This window comes from Protopterus annectens, chromosome 2.part1 (assembly GCF_019279795.1).
Source record: "Protopterus annectens isolate FY-2018-M chromosome 2.part1, PAN1.0, whole genome shotgun sequence".
In the NCBI taxonomy this organism is placed as follows: Eukaryota; Metazoa; Chordata; order Ceratodontiformes; family Protopteridae; genus Protopterus; species Protopterus annectens.
In genome coordinates, this window is record NC_056729.1 from 95183675 (window position 1) to 95201717 (window position 18043).

An 18043-nucleotide genomic window follows, 5' to 3' on the forward strand; every position below is an offset into this window, starting at 1 on the left:
AACTGAATACACTAATGTTAAATTTCCTATGGGCACCTAATAGACCTAGGATTGCATTAAAGAAACATACTAATAGCTGGTCTCAAGGGGGTATTTCTTTTCCAGACTTTCATTTATATACTATCTCTTCTATTGTAAAAGTTATTACTTTATTAATAGATCAGTCATATGTCGCAAAATGGAAAGATTATTGGGAGCTAATTAGTATGCACTTCATGAAAATCTCCTTAACACATAAAAATATGATTGTAAATAACTCCATGTTATGGTTACTAAAGGAATTTTGTACTTTACCTATTACACCTAAACATATGGTTTGTTACCCATTAAATATTGTTATTAGTTATCGTAACTTTATATTCATGCACCCTAAGTATAGGGAATGGAATTTTATTGTATTCCCTATAATGTATACTCAGGGTATGCTTTTGTCATCTACTTCTGAAGGAACTCATTTAGCTATAGATAATGATCTAAAGTACTGGTATCAGTTGATATCTGATAATAAAGTTAAAAATCTAGATTTCTTAAAACAAGAATTTGATCTAAGAGAAACTTGCTGGTTAGAGGTTCAGACCTTTAGACAACATCTCATTAATAAAATAGATCTAATGTCTATAACAGTTAAATAATCTATTCCAACACACTGATTGATTACTTGATATTAAATTTACAACATAAAGTTTCTGATAAAGGTAAACTTTCATACATACATAAAATTATCAGACAAGAAACTTTTTACAATGTAGATTCATACTGGAATTATTTCACTTCTATTAATGGGGACCTACCAAATCAACAAGATAAACAATATATATTGGAATCTGCTTATAGAACTACGTCTTCCATTGTCTGGAGACTTTATACATGGAAATTTTTACATAGATCTTTTTATACACCTTTGATGATGAATAAAATAAATAATAAAGATAATTTATGTAAGAGATGTAATGTAGAAATTAATGCTGACTGGGCTCATATGTTTTATGACTGTATAAAATTGAAAGAATACTGGAAGTCAATTAATGAATTTTTGCAGGCTCTTTTACAGATAATTTCATTATTTCTAAATCTCTTATATTATTCAACACACCTGTACCTCAAAGTGTTAAAAAGGTTAAGCTTCCCTTGTTATGGTCTATTTTAGCAGTGGCTAGGAAAATAATAACTAGAAATTGGATTTCAGATACACCTCCTTCGTTCAATGAATTTAAAAATGTTATGAATATAGTGTGCCATATGGAAATAAACACAATTAGGACAAGAACAAATAGAAAAACATCTTATTATATTGTATGGGATAATTTCAAAATTTGTTAAAAAAATTTTAATTTCAATAGCATGGTATTTTAGTTTAATTAATTGATCTGATTGTAGTGGATGTCTTTGTAAATACTTTAGTTGTTTTGTTGAATATTATAATAATACCTATTTTTAATTACTTGTATAAAATTGTTATGATATTTCTCTTATATGTTAAAACAATAAACCTGTTTTGAAAAAAAAAGAACTGGTTTCACCAAGTCCAGTTCTCTCTGATGTACCTAACTGAGAACAGGTCCACAGGTGTTTGACCATCTGTAATATTCAGAGTTGTTTTGCACTGTAAAAGGAAGGATAACACGTAATAATTTATAACATAGTATGTGAGTCTCTTCATACTGAATGTATGCATGCTTCTAGTGCTTTCAGCTAAGGAAATTGCTTCCTGGTACTTTAGTTCACTTTGTGAATTATTTAATTTTATTTAACAAAATTCTGTCACTTCTTGGATGTTAACTAGGTTTTAGCGTCAGTTATAATATTTCCAGGTAAGCCATTGTAACCTGTAAGGTGTGAAAAGCCTTTTCAGATGGCTAAGCGTAGAACTCTAGAAAAATGTTTATTTTGGGCATTGATCTACCAGTGTCAGAAATCCATCTTTCCTAAATGGTCCTACAAAATCCATGTGAAGACTTTTATAAGATGTACCTGGAACCTCCATAAGTGTAATGGTGTTGGGCTAGGCATCTTCTGTTACATACGGAATGACAGAAATGCTTTACACATTGACAGTCTCCTCAACTTCATCACCAGGTTACCCTTCTTTGTATTATGTCAAGTTTGATCAGTTCCAGTGTGATCTGTATGGGGTTTCTCAAATACAGCTTTTCTTATCTTTTTTATTACTTGACTGTTCCTTAAGATGTAACATTTTGTACTGAAAGATTAAATATTTTATAAAAAAAAATTCAAATTCTCAATCATCTGTTCAATCTGGGAATTGCCAGGCTTTCTTTTCAAAACTTATCAGTCAGGATAGTACTAGGTCATACCTTATTTAACCTATGAAATGTACGTAACATGAGTTAGTTCTGTGCTATTAAGGGATACAACATGGACAATGAATGTATGACCTGGGTTAGATTAGCAGCCCAAGAATTGAAGAAACCAACCTGGTAGGGTGGGAGTATGTACTCAATGTCAGGTCACCCATTCTGTTAGGAGGGAAGAGACCTGGTCTCCTGTGAGACAGACTCACTGGTTATAGCAACAGTGCAGCTTGCATATGGCCCATTAGCACTGCCAAGCTTCTGTAGTGCAGTAGTTATCTGGGGGGAGTGTGTGCAGTAGCCTACACATAGATTCCACAGGGAGAAGACAACAAAGAGCGCTTGCACTGCAAGTGGACATGTCTGTTCCCAGAGCAGGAATTAGCTATTTAGAACAGAAAACCCAGATGGGGACCTGGATAACAGTCTACCGCAACTGGTTCTCACTTTAATTGCCAATGAATGGACCAATCAGCTTCAGGACAGTTGATGGTTGACAGGCAGTGGGAAAACTGTTAAGGTTGGGGTTGGGTCTGCACTAAAAGCAGACTGCTTATCAATAAACAGCTGCAGCAGGTTGAAAAGGCTTCTTTTCAACTCCTGTTTTTGCCTGCTGCCTGTTAAACTGCATATGGCATTTTGAATTAAACAGCTTCCCTTACCCAGGGAATATGTAAGTATGTCAACCACTGTCCCACTACTTTGACTTTCAAAGCCAACACAACACATCTCATTCTCTTTTTTTTCAATCTAATTTTTGACTAATTTGTGGTACATAATAGTAGATAAAGCTCCATGCACTACAATGAATTATGATCAGATCTCTGATCATAGCTACATATTATGTGTATTTAACATGGATGCCAAGATTAATCTCTTAAACTTCACTCTTGAGGTGAATTTCTTGATATATATGTCTCGAACAAATAATAAGCGATTTAAGATTGGCGAACTGGTCATAATCCTCTATGTGATATTTATTCGGTTAAGTAGTAATTATCATTTGGTCTTAAACTTGAACCTTTGCCAAATTAGAAATAAAAAAAAACAAAGCAAACAAAGTATGTATATTTTTGAGTATGACACATTCCCTTCAGTCATACATAAATCAGAAATGTCCTATATTATATACAGCATTTCTTGACACTTCTTGTTGATGGGCAGTCTCAACTGTCCCTTAAAAATTTCCAGGTCTGAGGGGTAAATTTCTTTGGTTAGGAAAGCAATTAATCACCTGAACTCCTTGCTGTGAAACTGCAATGTGTTACCAGACTCTAGTCAATGCTGCATTCTAGAAGGCTGATGACGGATTCATCAGTATTGTGAGAACCATGGATTCATCAGTATTGTGATATCATTTGGCATTGTGATTTCCACAACTAACATTTCATGCTGAGCTTTCCATAGCTTGACAGAAAAGCAGCTCAGGAAGGTGTGTGTGTGTGTGTGTGTGTGTGTGTGTGTGTGTGTGTGTGTGTGTGTGTGTGTGTGTGTGTGTGTAGTGGGGATGGGGGTTTCAGTTGTCTGGCTTTTCTCATAAACAAACTTATATCCTCCAGCACGCCCCTATAATAGCCGTGTCAAGCAGATTTTTGAGACCCTTTATCCTTTTGGTGAGGAACTTTGTGGCCAGACATGAAACTTAACATGTGCATAAAAAAGGTGTTAAAATGCTTTTTTCCTAAGTATGTTAACACTAGACACATTTCAATGTTATCATGCTTTTATTTAATGATTCATAATCATTCAGCCACAGTGATTTCTGGAATCCACTTAAGACCTCTCCAGTAGTATCTCAAGAAGAGGAAGAATCTTCTTCACTTGAATGACGTATGCTCTGCATGATTGTCATGCTAGTATTTATGGAAATATAATTTCTTTCTGACAGATTCACTCAGAATTGGTTTAGCCAAGTCAATTTTCCCTGAATGTGTCTAATTAAGAGTAGGTTATTAGGTGTTTGCCTTGATGTACAGTTCAAAGTTATTCTGTACTCTAAAAACAAAACAGAAACGTAGCAATTTACATCATGATATTTGAATCTCTTCTTACCTGGCTTGAAGATATATATATATATATATATATATATATATATATATATATATATATATACACATATACATATCTATATGCTTCTCTCAGCCAAGGAATTTGTTGTGTGGTGCTTTGGTGCACTTCATGAATTCATTATTCTATTTTACTTAACAAAACTATGGCATTCTTCAGATGTGAGGAGTGTTCCAATGTCAGTGATAATATGTCCAGGTAAGTCATTATAAGCCATAAGCAGTGAAAAGGCTTTTCAGGTAACTAGTAGCTGTAGACTGAAATATGAATTTAAAGATATGAAAATAGTTTCCATTTTGGGCATTGACCTTCCAGTATCAGGAATACACAGTTCCTAAATGGTCCTGCAAAATCCACAGGGGAAGTTTTCTAATATATACCTGAAGACTTTTACTGGTGTAGTGGTGCTTACCTAGGCATCTTCTGTTACAGAAAATGTTTACGTACTAACTCATTGCTCGCAAGGATGAACAAGGACAGAGTTGCAGCTTGCTGTGTCACAGAAGCCAGGATTGCTGACATATCAATGGCCCTCACGACCCTGTACTGCAGTAAGTGTGACTATGTTATGATCATAGTCATCACTGGAGTGAAGAAACTGTCACAAAAGCCCATGAAAGACACGCAGAAGGACGTACTAGAACTTACTACACATGCTTATACTTCATTCAAGGACAAGACTCTGGTTTTGATTGATATGTTTCCACTCACCTAGAATGATGTCAAGATTCAATGAAAAGATAATTGCACTCAGTTATTGGCTAAGTAGCTTGTGTCATTCCAGAGGACCAATATATTTGTCCCTGGAACAAGATGATCACTAATCCTTGGTTTGCAAAGGATGGTCTGCATCTCTCGTTCACGGGCTTTTGTCTACTGGTCAAAGCTGTTGCTGCCCCCGTTGTGTCTTTTTTAGGCAGAGTTCATTTAATGAACATATAAGTCTAACAGATCAAATCATAAATTGGACAACATCAAAGTTGCCCTTCTCGGTGCCAGATGTTTTAACAATAAACTTACCCATCTGGAAACACTTCTCCTTGTGGAGCAAGTCTATATTTGTGTAGTTACAGAGACGTGGTTCCAGTGTAATGAGAGCAGCTCATCTATGATGGTGTTCAGTATCTATCATACTTTCAAGCCCAGAGTAATTCTGGAGGTGTCTCAGTGCTTGCCAAAGTTTTCATTCCTTCTAAAGTGGTAACCCATGAGCCCCACTCCTCATGCGCTTATCAATCCAGCACAGACTAAGTAATTCATTATTTAAAATTCAACCTTCTTACCTATCCCCTTCTACAGCCTCACAGGGTCATGAAAAATTACTGGCATTCCTTGAAGATATTCCAATAAGAGATTACTGGCATTCCTTGAAGATATCCCAATAAGAGATTACTGGCATTCCTTGAAGATATCCCAGTAAGAGATTACTGGCATTCCTTGAAGATATCCCAATAACAGATTGTTCTTTAATCCTTGCTGATTTCAGCTACCCCACTGTAGACTGGATTGCTTACACTTCTAATGTTGGGTATGCACCACTCTTCTTAGACTGGGTTAATGGGAATTCCCTTGATCAAATTGTCTGAAATCTCACTAGGGCAGTAATAGCCTAGACCTAGTTCACTCAAACTTGTCCATGGCATGTTCCCTTCTGTTGGTTGGCCCTTCGTTAGATAAGTCAGAACACAAACTGGTTATCTTTAACCTCAGCACATTCACCTCCATGGTGTCATCCATTGCCTTTTTTAGAGACTTCAGAAGAGCAATCTTTTTACCATTGTTTTATTTAATTTTTTTTATTGCATTTTACATTTGTTAACCTGGTAAGTGTACTCATCTAAGGCCACTTTTCAACCATAATCTGGGCTATAAAAGCAAGACAAAACATACATTGTTTAGACAAGTTACACCAATATCAAGTACACAGAACTCAAAACAGTATTATAGTTACATACTTAGAATGTAAAAGACAAGCATAAACAAAAGCCACAATAATTGTCAACAATGCCTCATTATGTTTGAGAGGAGGATTCCTTTCACTGCTGCACAGATCTCTCTCTCTCTCTGTAGATATATATATATATATATATATATATATATATATATATATATATATGTATATATATATATATATATATATATGTATATATATATATATATATGGTCGACACCATATGAGCGATGTTTGAAATTTTGAAAATATAATAAAAAAATAAAAATAAAAAACTATACTTACCTAAACACTGTAGGCAGGGGGCTAAGCCCCCCTGCACCCCTGGTACTTAAATATTCCTACTCTGAGATCACACTGCATTGAAGTAGAGGGAAAATATTCCCTACGGCGATTTCTGTGTTACTCACACGACAATTCAACCAATCGGGTTCACTCAATACGCATTCGCCTTTTACAGTTTTCGATCACGTGATAGGAACCCATATATATATATATATATATATATATATATATATATATATATTTGAAAAAACTAATGAACACTGAATACTGCTAAACTAATACTTAATCAAACAGTTTGTAGAAATCTAGCCCTTAATGGGAAGCTTCTAAAATGGAAGTAATCCACACAGACTCCAGTGGTTGATTTGAGCGCTTTCGTTCGCACTTTTATTACAAAGTTAGTGAACTTCTTCAGAAATCAATACAAGTGCATTCCATCTTAGAAATAAATACTCACAGTGATGTCATAAGCATGGGCAGGGCCTTGGTTACCTGATCCACTTCAGTACACATTTAATGTTGAGGCTGCCATTTAGTCCAGGGTGGTTATCAGCTCCAAGCTTGATCTGCCATCTTAACTCTTTAACCTCTAGTGGAGTGCTGGGCCAGGGCATTGTTTGGGTCTGCTCTCCTAATGGCCTGGTAGTGTTCTTTTACCCTATCACTGAGTTTTCTAGTGGTCATGCCAACGTAGAAACAAGGGCAATGGGTGCACCTGCTGAGGTACACTACCTGAGTGGAGTTGCAGTCAAATTGACCCTGTATATGGATAGGTTTGTGGTTACCTATTTTGACAGTGTCTTCTGTGCTGATGTATTCACAACACACGCACTGACCACACTGGGGCCAAGTTTGTTTCTCTCAAACAGCGCTCAAACTTTCCATAGATCAGGGCTATTCTGTTTACCAGTCCTTTGGGGTAGTTTTTCTCCAGGAACATTTGTTTAAGCTGGGCGCTCTTTGTGCCGAAAGCAGTGTCGTGGCTGACTAATCTGCTCAGTCGCACAAATTGGCCTTTTATCACATTCTTTTTCATAAATTTGGGATGTAGACTGTTGTAGTCTAGTAGGTTGTTCCTGTGTGTGGGTTTCCTATAAATGCTGGAGGAGAACTTCTTTTCTCTCGCGTCAAAGGTGAGTTCCACATCTAGGAAGTTCACCTTGTGTCCTTTGTCACCAATTGTGAAGCTCAGGAAAGGTATGCTTTTCATGACTGCTTCTAGGAACTGGTTGAGCTCCTGGGGGGAGCCTTTCCAGAGAAAAAAGAGGTCATCTATGTATCTTTTGTATAGGCTGACTTTCTCAAATCCTTCAAGTTGAGTTAAAGTATCAACTTCCCAAGCACATAGTACCAGGTTGGCATGTTGTTTGTAGATGGTGCCATTGAACTCAAAGAAATTATTTTTGAGTACTAGTTTCAGTAGCGTGCACAGGGTGTCTGCCCTAGTGGGAGTCACATTTCCGTGTGCCACCAGGTACCGTGTCACTAGTTCTATGCCTTCCTGGTGGAGAATGCTGGGGTACAGTGCCGTGATGTCTAGGGTGGCAAGAAGAAATGGCGTGTAGGCTGATTCTTCTTGGATCTCGTGGATTTCTTTTAGAAACTGCCAGGAGTCCTTGAGGTAATATCTCGAGCTTTGGACTAGTGGGTTAAAGTAAAAGTCCAGCAATTCCGAGATGTATTCTGTTTTTGTCCTTAGCATCCACTGTCATGAAATCTAGCTCCTCTTCTGAGATTAATTCTTTGTAAGCTAGGAGAAGCACTGAGGAGTCTATGGTGCGGAAGCTGTGTAGCACCTCTTGTTGGAGTAGTCGCTCTCTAGCATGACCACAACTCCTGCGCCCTTGTCTGCCTTAAGTACCCTCAGGTGCTTGTTGCGGCAAAGTTTGTGTATATATATATATATATATATATATATATATATATATATATATCACACACACACACACACACACACACACACACACACACACACACACACACACATGTAATGTGGTACTAAATGGCATGGCTAGTCCATGTTTTTAGTCTAACTATCATCCCTAAAGCATTTGCTGGCAGTATGTATGTATTTTTCAGGAAATCTCTGAGTTTTCATTTGAAACTGGGTAGGGTATCAGGTTGTCTTAAGTTATCAGCTAGTTTGTTCTAACTTTCAGGGACCTTTTGGTAACTGCTTTTTCAGTTGTACTTAACTGAAATAAGAGCCAAGCTGAAAGAGATGCCTGATAAAGTCCGAGGCTGTAGTTCAATTCCTTATTAAACAACTTGTTTTTTTAAGGGGGTTGGTAATAACCTCCATTGAGAAGTTGCCCATTGGAGAGTAGGTATTAAGCAGTAGTTCTGATCTGGCTGCTGTGGTTAGCCAGTGTGTTTCCATTATTGTACTGCAGTGGTGCTCTCTGTTAATGGCTTGGTTGATGGAGCAAAGTATTTTATTTTCAGTTATTTGTAATAGCAAGCAGTTTATAGATAATTTCTTGGTTAGTAAGGGCAGTCCCTACTCAATCCTGGGAATGAGGTTATTAATGACTATGGCACATCTTGTCTCAGTTGTGAGTAGATTACAGACAGAGCAGGCAACTTTCAGCTATCAAGCTACCTTGCTGGCTTGAGCTTCTACATGACGGGTGAAGGCCTAAGAAAGGTCTAGAAAGATTCCTAGATACCTTTGTGAAGAAGTCCAAAGTAGAGTGACATGAGGTCTATCTATTATAGTAAGGGCAGAGGACATTATAAGCTACTGAACCATACCAAATAGCATGACCATGGTCTTAACGGCATTGGCAATATGTTTGTTTATTGCAAGCCAGTTAAAGATCATATTAAAATCTTCTTGAGTGGTCTTTGAAGTGTCTGTTACTTTTTTACCTTGCCTGGAAATTACAACATAATCTGCATGTAGAATGCAATCTAGGGTTGGTAAATCCCATGGCAGGTCATTAATGAACAATGAGAAGAACAGTGGACCAAAAGCAGATCCTTGAGGGACTCCACAGTTGTTATTGCCACTTATAGCATGGCTGTTTGTACCATAATTCATAAAGATCCTGCTGGTAAAGTAATCCTGAAACCTTTGTACCACTTCAAGACAGAAATCTACTTTCAGTGAGCCTATTTACCAGAAGAGAGTGATCATATTAAGAATTGCTGATCCATATAGTTGTAAATTTGATCAGTGAGTACATATAGGGTTGTTGATGTACTGTAATCGAGTCTGAATCCATGCTGGTTTTCAGTAGATCTTGTTTTGTAATGTAGGCGAATGTTTGCTGATAGATAATCTTTTTAGAATCTTTGCTACAGGACAAATACTGGCAACAGGACAGAACTCAGATGGGCAGCTGCATCATGGGTTTTGGGGGAGTGGTAGAATAAGTGTGTGTGTTTAAAGCCTTGTGGCACTGACTTGGTGGTAAGAGATATGTTTAAGATAGAAATGAGCAGTTTGCTTAATATTTGGCTTCCTAGTTTAAGGATTTCAGCATGTAAGGTGTGTAAAACTGGGTTACAGGTACATTACAACTTTTCCAGCAACTCAATCTCTTTCTTCCTGTTAATTACCTGTTAATGTAAGAAGGAAGGGTAGTCCAAAACGTGTGCAAGAGTACTGAGAGAGATTGGGGACCCGTCATGATACAGCATGTTGTTGAAGCAATGATGATTTGAGACATTGTGATAATGCCATTAATAAGAGTTTGGGGGAGCTGACAGGAGAAAAATAGTTTAGGAAATACATTATTGTATGACATAGATTTAACAGCATGCCAGAATTATTTGGGTTGATCTCATTTGAAGCTTACATGCATATGCAGCTGTAGCTGCTTTGGTACTAATTCCAGTCTTTTGCCTCAGCAGGATTTATTTTTACGATTAATGCTGTTTTTAGAGTTGGCCTTTCAGATTCTCCATGCCTAATCCATTCTTTTTATAAGGTCAAAGAGCCCTTTGCTAAGCCATGGAGTGGGTTTTCTTTGACGTGTCTTGGATAGGCATAGCCAGATTATAGAATGCCAATAATGATGAGGTGGGGTCTGCACACTAGTAGGGGGGATTCCTGTCAGTAAGCTGTAACTCATTCAGTAATATTCCTAGTGGCACTGCTGATATATTCCTTGCATTTGTGATGCAGGTCGGGTTGTGGGAGCTGTAAATGCCCAAAATGTCACAATGAGATCATGGTTACTACTGTTGGGCAAGATGCTAATAGAATGCAGCATTTGGTATATTGGTTAGCACAGTGTCTAGAGTACAGCTATTTCCAGTTATAGGGTTTACCGTTGTGTCATCTGACACCAGTTGAGATTCGTTAAGTGAAGTGATTAATCTGAATAATGAGGTCTTTTGCTTTCCCTTCCAGTCCATGTTTAGGTGCCCTAAAATAATTAGCTTTCTTTGTTTAGTTAAAGATATTATGTTATTAAGTAAATATTCAGTTAAGTCCAGTGAGGATGAGGAAGGAATATAAACTACGGCCACACATACCTTGTGTCCATTCATTGAAACTTGTATACAAAATCTCTAAAGTTACCCATGTCAACCCAATTGTGGATTAGGGATATGCAGTCACTTATGTCAAAGATCTTTATGCTCATTAAATGCATTGACAGAGCAATCCCCACAAGAACTGAATACATTTGCAAATTCAACAACAATTCACCTTGGTAGCCAGTAGATATTAACAAATTATGCAATAGAAGGAAAAAACTGCTTAGATTACTTAGTGAGACCAGAACGACCCATTACAAGGATAATTTAAAATGAGTCAACAAAAGCTGAAGGTAGCTATAAATACTAGCAAAGCATCCCATGAATAGAGGCTAAATTCTGAGGCTAGGACAATCATAAGACTTTCTTTAACAACATTAAGATGACGAAGGAATAATTCACATCACTGTTACAAACTTCCATTCAGATCCTAAAGATATTGCCAACATACCCTTCAAACAGATTAGCATCCATTAACTTCTGGTGCACCAAAAAAGGGCTCAAACTAACTGCTAAGAACTATGTTATCATCTCTGTCAGAAGCAACAACAACAACAAAAACAATCCTACCATCAGTGATAACCCATTCTCCAATGAGTCTGTGATCATAGACTTGGACACATCAATTGATAGCTCCCTTGCTTAGATCACCAAAGTGTAGCAACTGTACTCACACAATCCTTCTTTAACTCACAATTAAACACAAAGGGCATCTCACATAGGACCAAGGATGATATTGCTCCCCTGAACTCTGCCCGGATTAGACCCATCATAGAATATAATGCACCCTTTGCCATGTATGTCACTAGACACATCAAAAAGCTCAAAGGAACCCCCCACAGAGATCCTAACAAAATGGATTTCAGGCTTCAAAAATCTTTAACATGAAAGGCTGGTAGAACTATCTGTGTAGTTCATATCATATAGGCTTTTGAGGGGAGACCTGTGCTTTGTCTTCCATGCCCATAGGGATCCATATTATCAGTGACCTCCTCTCTCTAGATATATCATATAGTGTAGCTAAAACTAGAACAACAGATCTTAATTTACATCAGGTAATAAACAATACTAAATGGAGAAATAGGTTCATTACCCAGAACCTTCTCTTGCTCTTGAACAGGCTCTCTGTGCATGTCAAGCAATGTGACTCAATGCTGGCATTTAAACACAGCCTAGACTATTGGATAGATACCCTAAAATACACTCCAGCACTTTCATGCCTTGCCTTTCTTGAAAAACCTGGTATAGCCTTAGGGTGGTTATTGGCAAGGACAGATGGCCTCTGGTGGAATAGCCTTGTATTTCCTATGAATCCTAAGATTCCTTTACGTACATTTACAATCTCTCCAACGACCCTTCACCACCACAATACCCTTCTTACTATTGTTTTCATTCTATTCCTTTATGTCTCTAAATACATAACACAATCTAGCTCGATTCGAAAAATTCCCTTTTCATATACCCACTCTCCAGTTTTTCCTGTTTTCAAGCTTCCAGATTGTGCCTTATTCTGTTATTTCTCCTACCAAAGTTGCTTTAACAAGAGCTGGCTTCATGCTATAAAAGGATAAAGCCTGTATAACAAAGGGAAAATCTGAATTAGATTACAGCCCAGGAACTGAAGGAAGCAATCTGATAAGGTGGGAGTATGTGTCCAATGCCAGCTCATCCATTCTGGTAAGAGGGAGGAGATCTGGTTGGTGTGAGGCAGATTCTATTGTTATAGCAATAGTAGAGACTGCATATAAGGTATGGATATGCAGCTAGCTCTCCCAAGATGCAATAGTGCAGTCGTTTTCCAAGGGGAGTGTGTGCAGTAGTGCACATGCACATTCTCTAGTATGAAGTTATCTCATTGTTCTTGTATTGCCAAGTAAGCATGTCAGTTCTTCAGGGCAGGACGTAAGCCTTTAAAGTAGCCAACCCTGATGAGTTCCTGGATAATAGACTATTGCAACTGGTTCTCAATTTACAGAGCAATGAATAGACCAATCAGGTACAGGAAGGATGATGACAATCTTGACAAAAAGTAACAAAACAGGGTTCTAGTGGGACTTCCATGAGTGCATTCTTTGGACAAAGTATTCACCTGCTCTATTATTACTTCTGTATAATTTTCTAAAATTTCAAATAATGGAAATTTATGTAGCCCTTCAAGCTTACCATGAATTTTGGAAACTCTGAAACCTGTTTGTTTCTCCCAGATATTATAAATCATCTCTGAATGATTGCTGCTATTGTAAGTAAATTTTCAGACTCACCAAGTAATGTTAGTGAATGTTTATAGTCAGTAAGCAACTTGTATTCTCTAGCCTAGAGATACTGACAAGTTTCTTTATGGCAAAAAATAAGACAACTGTTTCCTTCTTGATTTGAGAATACCTTTTCCTTGTAGAAAGGCTTCTTAATGGGTTAGTAATTAATTTTCAACTGCTGAAGGTATAGTATGTTGAAACATGGACCTCTCAGGCAGTTAGTAGATGAACTTAAAGCTATGTGCTTACTGTAATGGTTTGATTCCATTAGCCTGTTTCCATACTCTTGTTACTTTGCTGAACCAGATAGAGCTCCCAGGCTGAATCTGAAAATGGCCCTTGTAGCTCAGTGCTCTATCCTAGGTAACAAAGACAAGACAACAGCTAACTAATAAATCTGCCATAAGCTGAGATATGACATGCATGTGATACTTGTGACTCGTCATTAGTGTACCAAAACCTTATTACAAATCAGTATTCTTTAACAGTTTCTGAAAACATTATTCTCAAGTATTTCCCATTGCTGTGACATAATACCCTAAAGTTGCTATACATTGGTATTAACATTGTACTTTGTATGCACAAACTTACATTAAAAATTAATCAGGACAAGAAACACCTATAAATATTTCCTGCAGTTTGTGCATGTGGAAGTGTGTGAAGGGAAGAACTCATGACTGGCTTTCACATTGTCTACAGAAGGAGCGCCCCTTTCTTATTTAGAAAATGTTCCATGTATTCAATACAAGATTTACCAAACTGAAGTTTTCATTTTTTATAAGTCATCTCATAGTCCTGCAGCATTTTATACATCTTATGTAAGTTCCTGAGATGCTCAGTTTCAGTCTCACCCATAATCAGCAAATAGTCTAACAATGCTGCTGAATTATTCCATTATATTCTGAAAATCAGCTGTTACAAAACTTACATGAAGCAGAGATCTAATACAAAAATGTGCATATTAATGGCCACATATACTTTTAAAAATCAAGTAAGAATTTTCAATAAGGCCCAAGATGAAACAAGAGATATTTGTATATAACATAAGGCAGCCAAAACATAATAAGAATGATACTACAATAAAATCAGACGATTCATATGTGTATGTAACGAGGTAAGGAAACATAATAATAAGAGGTAATAAATTACTTCTTTTTTACCTATGGACTGATATGGAATTACTTATGATTGAAGTGTACATCAGTGACATTACTGTTATACTTAGTCAGATAACCTTCATTATCATTTGGGCTTAAACATGAACCTTTGACAATCAAAACAAACCAAGTAAATATATTTTTGACTATCACACTCTCATCTTCAAACATAAATAAATCAGAAATGCCCTGTATTGTGTATAGTTTTTTTTAACCACTTCTTAATAGGCAGTTATGACTATTCTACTGTTTCTTGGTCAGTGGGGTAAAGTTCTTCTGTTAGGAAAGCAGTTTACCTGAATTCCTTCTTGTGAAACTGTATTTTCTTGCCAAAATCTAGTCAGGACTGCATTCTAGAAGGCTGATGACTGATGCAGTAGTATTGTGACATCATGTGACATCATGAATTCCACAGCTAACATTCTATGCAGAGCTTTATACATACATACATACTTATATACATACATACATGCATACATATACAGAGTCTTTTTATACTTACTTTGAATGACATTGTTGCCTGGTGCTTTGGGGCACTTTGTTAATGAATTATTCCATTTTATTTAACAAAACTCTGGCAATCCTCATATGCGAATTGTGTTGCACTGTTGGTGATAATAAGATCAGGTAAGCCGTGATAAGCCATAAGCAGTGAAAAGCCTTTTCAGATGACCAGCTGTAGATTAAGATGTGAATTGAAAGTCATGAGCCAATATCTGTCTGTTATGGGTATTGACCTACCAATATCAGGAATACAATATTCCTAAATGGCCTTACAAAATCCATGAGCGTACTTTTCTAACATCCACCTGAACTCTTCTATAGGTATAATGGTACTTGTGTAGGTATCACTTGTTATATATGGCATGAGAAAAAAAACTTTATATACCTTTACAATCTGTTCAGTTACCTTTCATAACTACTTTTCTTCGCATTGTTTTCATTTTATCCTTTCCAGTGTGACATGAATTGAATTCCTCAAATACAACTTCTGTCATCTTTTAGTGAACGATTATTACTTAACATTCCCTAACTCATTCACTCCAATGGAGCTCAGGAAGTCTGCACTGTAACTTCCAACGGACAGAGCCTAAGCCTTTTGACAGAATCAGATTATGTCCTCACAGTTCAAACAAATGTTCATATCTCTGGAACCATAGTGGTTATGAAAGAAGTATAAATGGCAAACTCTTCAGTACGAATTATTTTTATACTGGTAATATTCTTTAGGTTCTAGGTCTTAATCCAAATTTCGTAAGTCACAGTAAACACTGTAACTACTATACTTGTAATATTTTGCAAATAACTTACAGTATCTCAGCAACCACTCAAGTTGCACACATACTATCAACAAAATTTCATTCATCTAGCTGAGAACATTCATATGAGGCTAAGGAGTTCTGTTTGTGTCACTTGGCTGTTGAGATATTTAGAAAAATGTGAAACTTATATTTATATAAATTAATATCATAAAAACAACAGTTAATATCTATTAACTGCACTAGACAGAGGTCAAATATTAATGCAGTTGAGTCTGCCATTGTATAAGCTTTAAGATGAAATCTTTTAAAACCCTGTAGATAGCATGGTTTTGGAATTACTGATGCAAATATGAACATGCAATATTTAATGCCTAGAGGTGTCAGTAGGAGTTAAATGCAAATGCACCTGGAGGCATCACTCAGATGTAATGAATTAAGATGCAACATTTTCTAATGAAATTGTAAATATTTTTGTCAAAATATTTAAAACTCTCAATTAATAATTATGGATTTTGAGAATTACTAGGTTTCCTTTACAAAACATATTATTCATGGCAGTACTAGGTCAGGCCTTACTTATCCTACCAATGTTGCTTTAACAGGAGCTAGATCTGTCCTATAAAGGGATAAAGCCCGGACAATAAAAGGATAATCTGTACATCTGGTATGTTACACTTCTAGTAAACATGGAGGTCACTTAGCTCCTTCCCTCTGAGTCAGCAAGTTAGGCTATGAAACCAGACCTCTGTGAAAACACAGGAAAAGACAAGGAATTTTAAAGGTGACATAAGTAGGGAGCTGAATGACAAAACAAGTCAGTGACCAAAGAACTCTGAAGAGGAAAAGATACATGAAAAGAAGACCATGGCAGGAAGTGGAGATTCAGAGGAACAGTTAGTTTCCCTGAGTGTGATGTGGCTTGAGATGAAATAAATAAAACAAACTCTTAAAGAACATTTGCTAGGGGCATGAAAAGTGGTTAGAAGAAGCAGAACAAAGTCTGAGTGAGTACTCAACAGCAATGCAAGCAATATTGACAGAAAATGAGGAATTATAGGTGAGGGCAGAAGTGGCAGAAGCCAGAATTGATTGTGTGGAGATAAAAAAACTAATGGACCTAGAAGATAGATCATATCGAAATAATATAATACTAAAAGGAATGCAGAAAAGATATGAGGAACAGAGCTGTGTGCAGGCGATTGCTGAGTTATTTAACAAATGAACAGAAATTCAGATGGAAGAAATAAAAATAGAGTTGGAGCATCACACAGAGAGGAGGAAGAGGCTGAGACTGATAATGGCTCCAAACTGAGATCAATAAGAGTGTGCCTGCAGTTGTAGGAGTTGAAGGAGAAAATACTGACAGTTATGGAAACCAGTATTATTAGTGATGTCAGGATACATGTGAATCAAGATTTTCCCCTTCAAATATGAAGAAGAGGTAAATTTGTCCCAGTTATAAAACTGTGCAAGATGAAAGGGGTCAGGTGGAGAATGCTATATCTAGGTAACATTAAAGGTTTACTTGCAAGGGACTATTCACACATTTAATGATCTGGCAGAGGTGATGCCATGGTGTAAAATAAGTCAACCATATGGTAGCAGTGACTGAAGAAACAGAACAGCAACAGGCAGGAAAAAAATGATATAGTGGAGACGACAAGAGAAGAGAGGAGTGGTGGAAAAGGATTATTCCCACTGTTTATATGACAGAAAAAGTGACATGAAAAGCTTGAAATCATATAAGAAACATGGAGGAAAGCAAGTCAGGCTGTGCAGAGTTAATGTTGTGACTCATCTATTTAGAACAAAGATAACTTAAAAAGACATGGAATGAAGAAGGGACAGAATGAGGGGGAACATAAATGAACATGAATGGAAGTGTTAGACATGTAAGAAAAAGATAGTGATTGTTATGGCAACTCACCAGTCATAGCCTGAGCAATAGCTTCTTAAGAGCGAAATGTAACTAAAATGGATTTTACAAGTAGCATTGACTGAGTATGGGCAAAGAATTATGGTGCAAGAAAGCAGAAAATGTACATAAACTAAACAAGATGGAACATATTAATAATATAGTTTATAAAGAAGATTATTAGAATTACTGTAAAAATGACAATAGAATGAAATTAAGTAAAGAAATTATATAAAATGTGCAATATATTTCAATACACGTGATGATAATGGAATCATATTGAAGTGGGAGTAATAAACTATGTAAAGGAGGAGCATGCTTCCTGAATGTTGAATTGAATTAGTTAAGAAA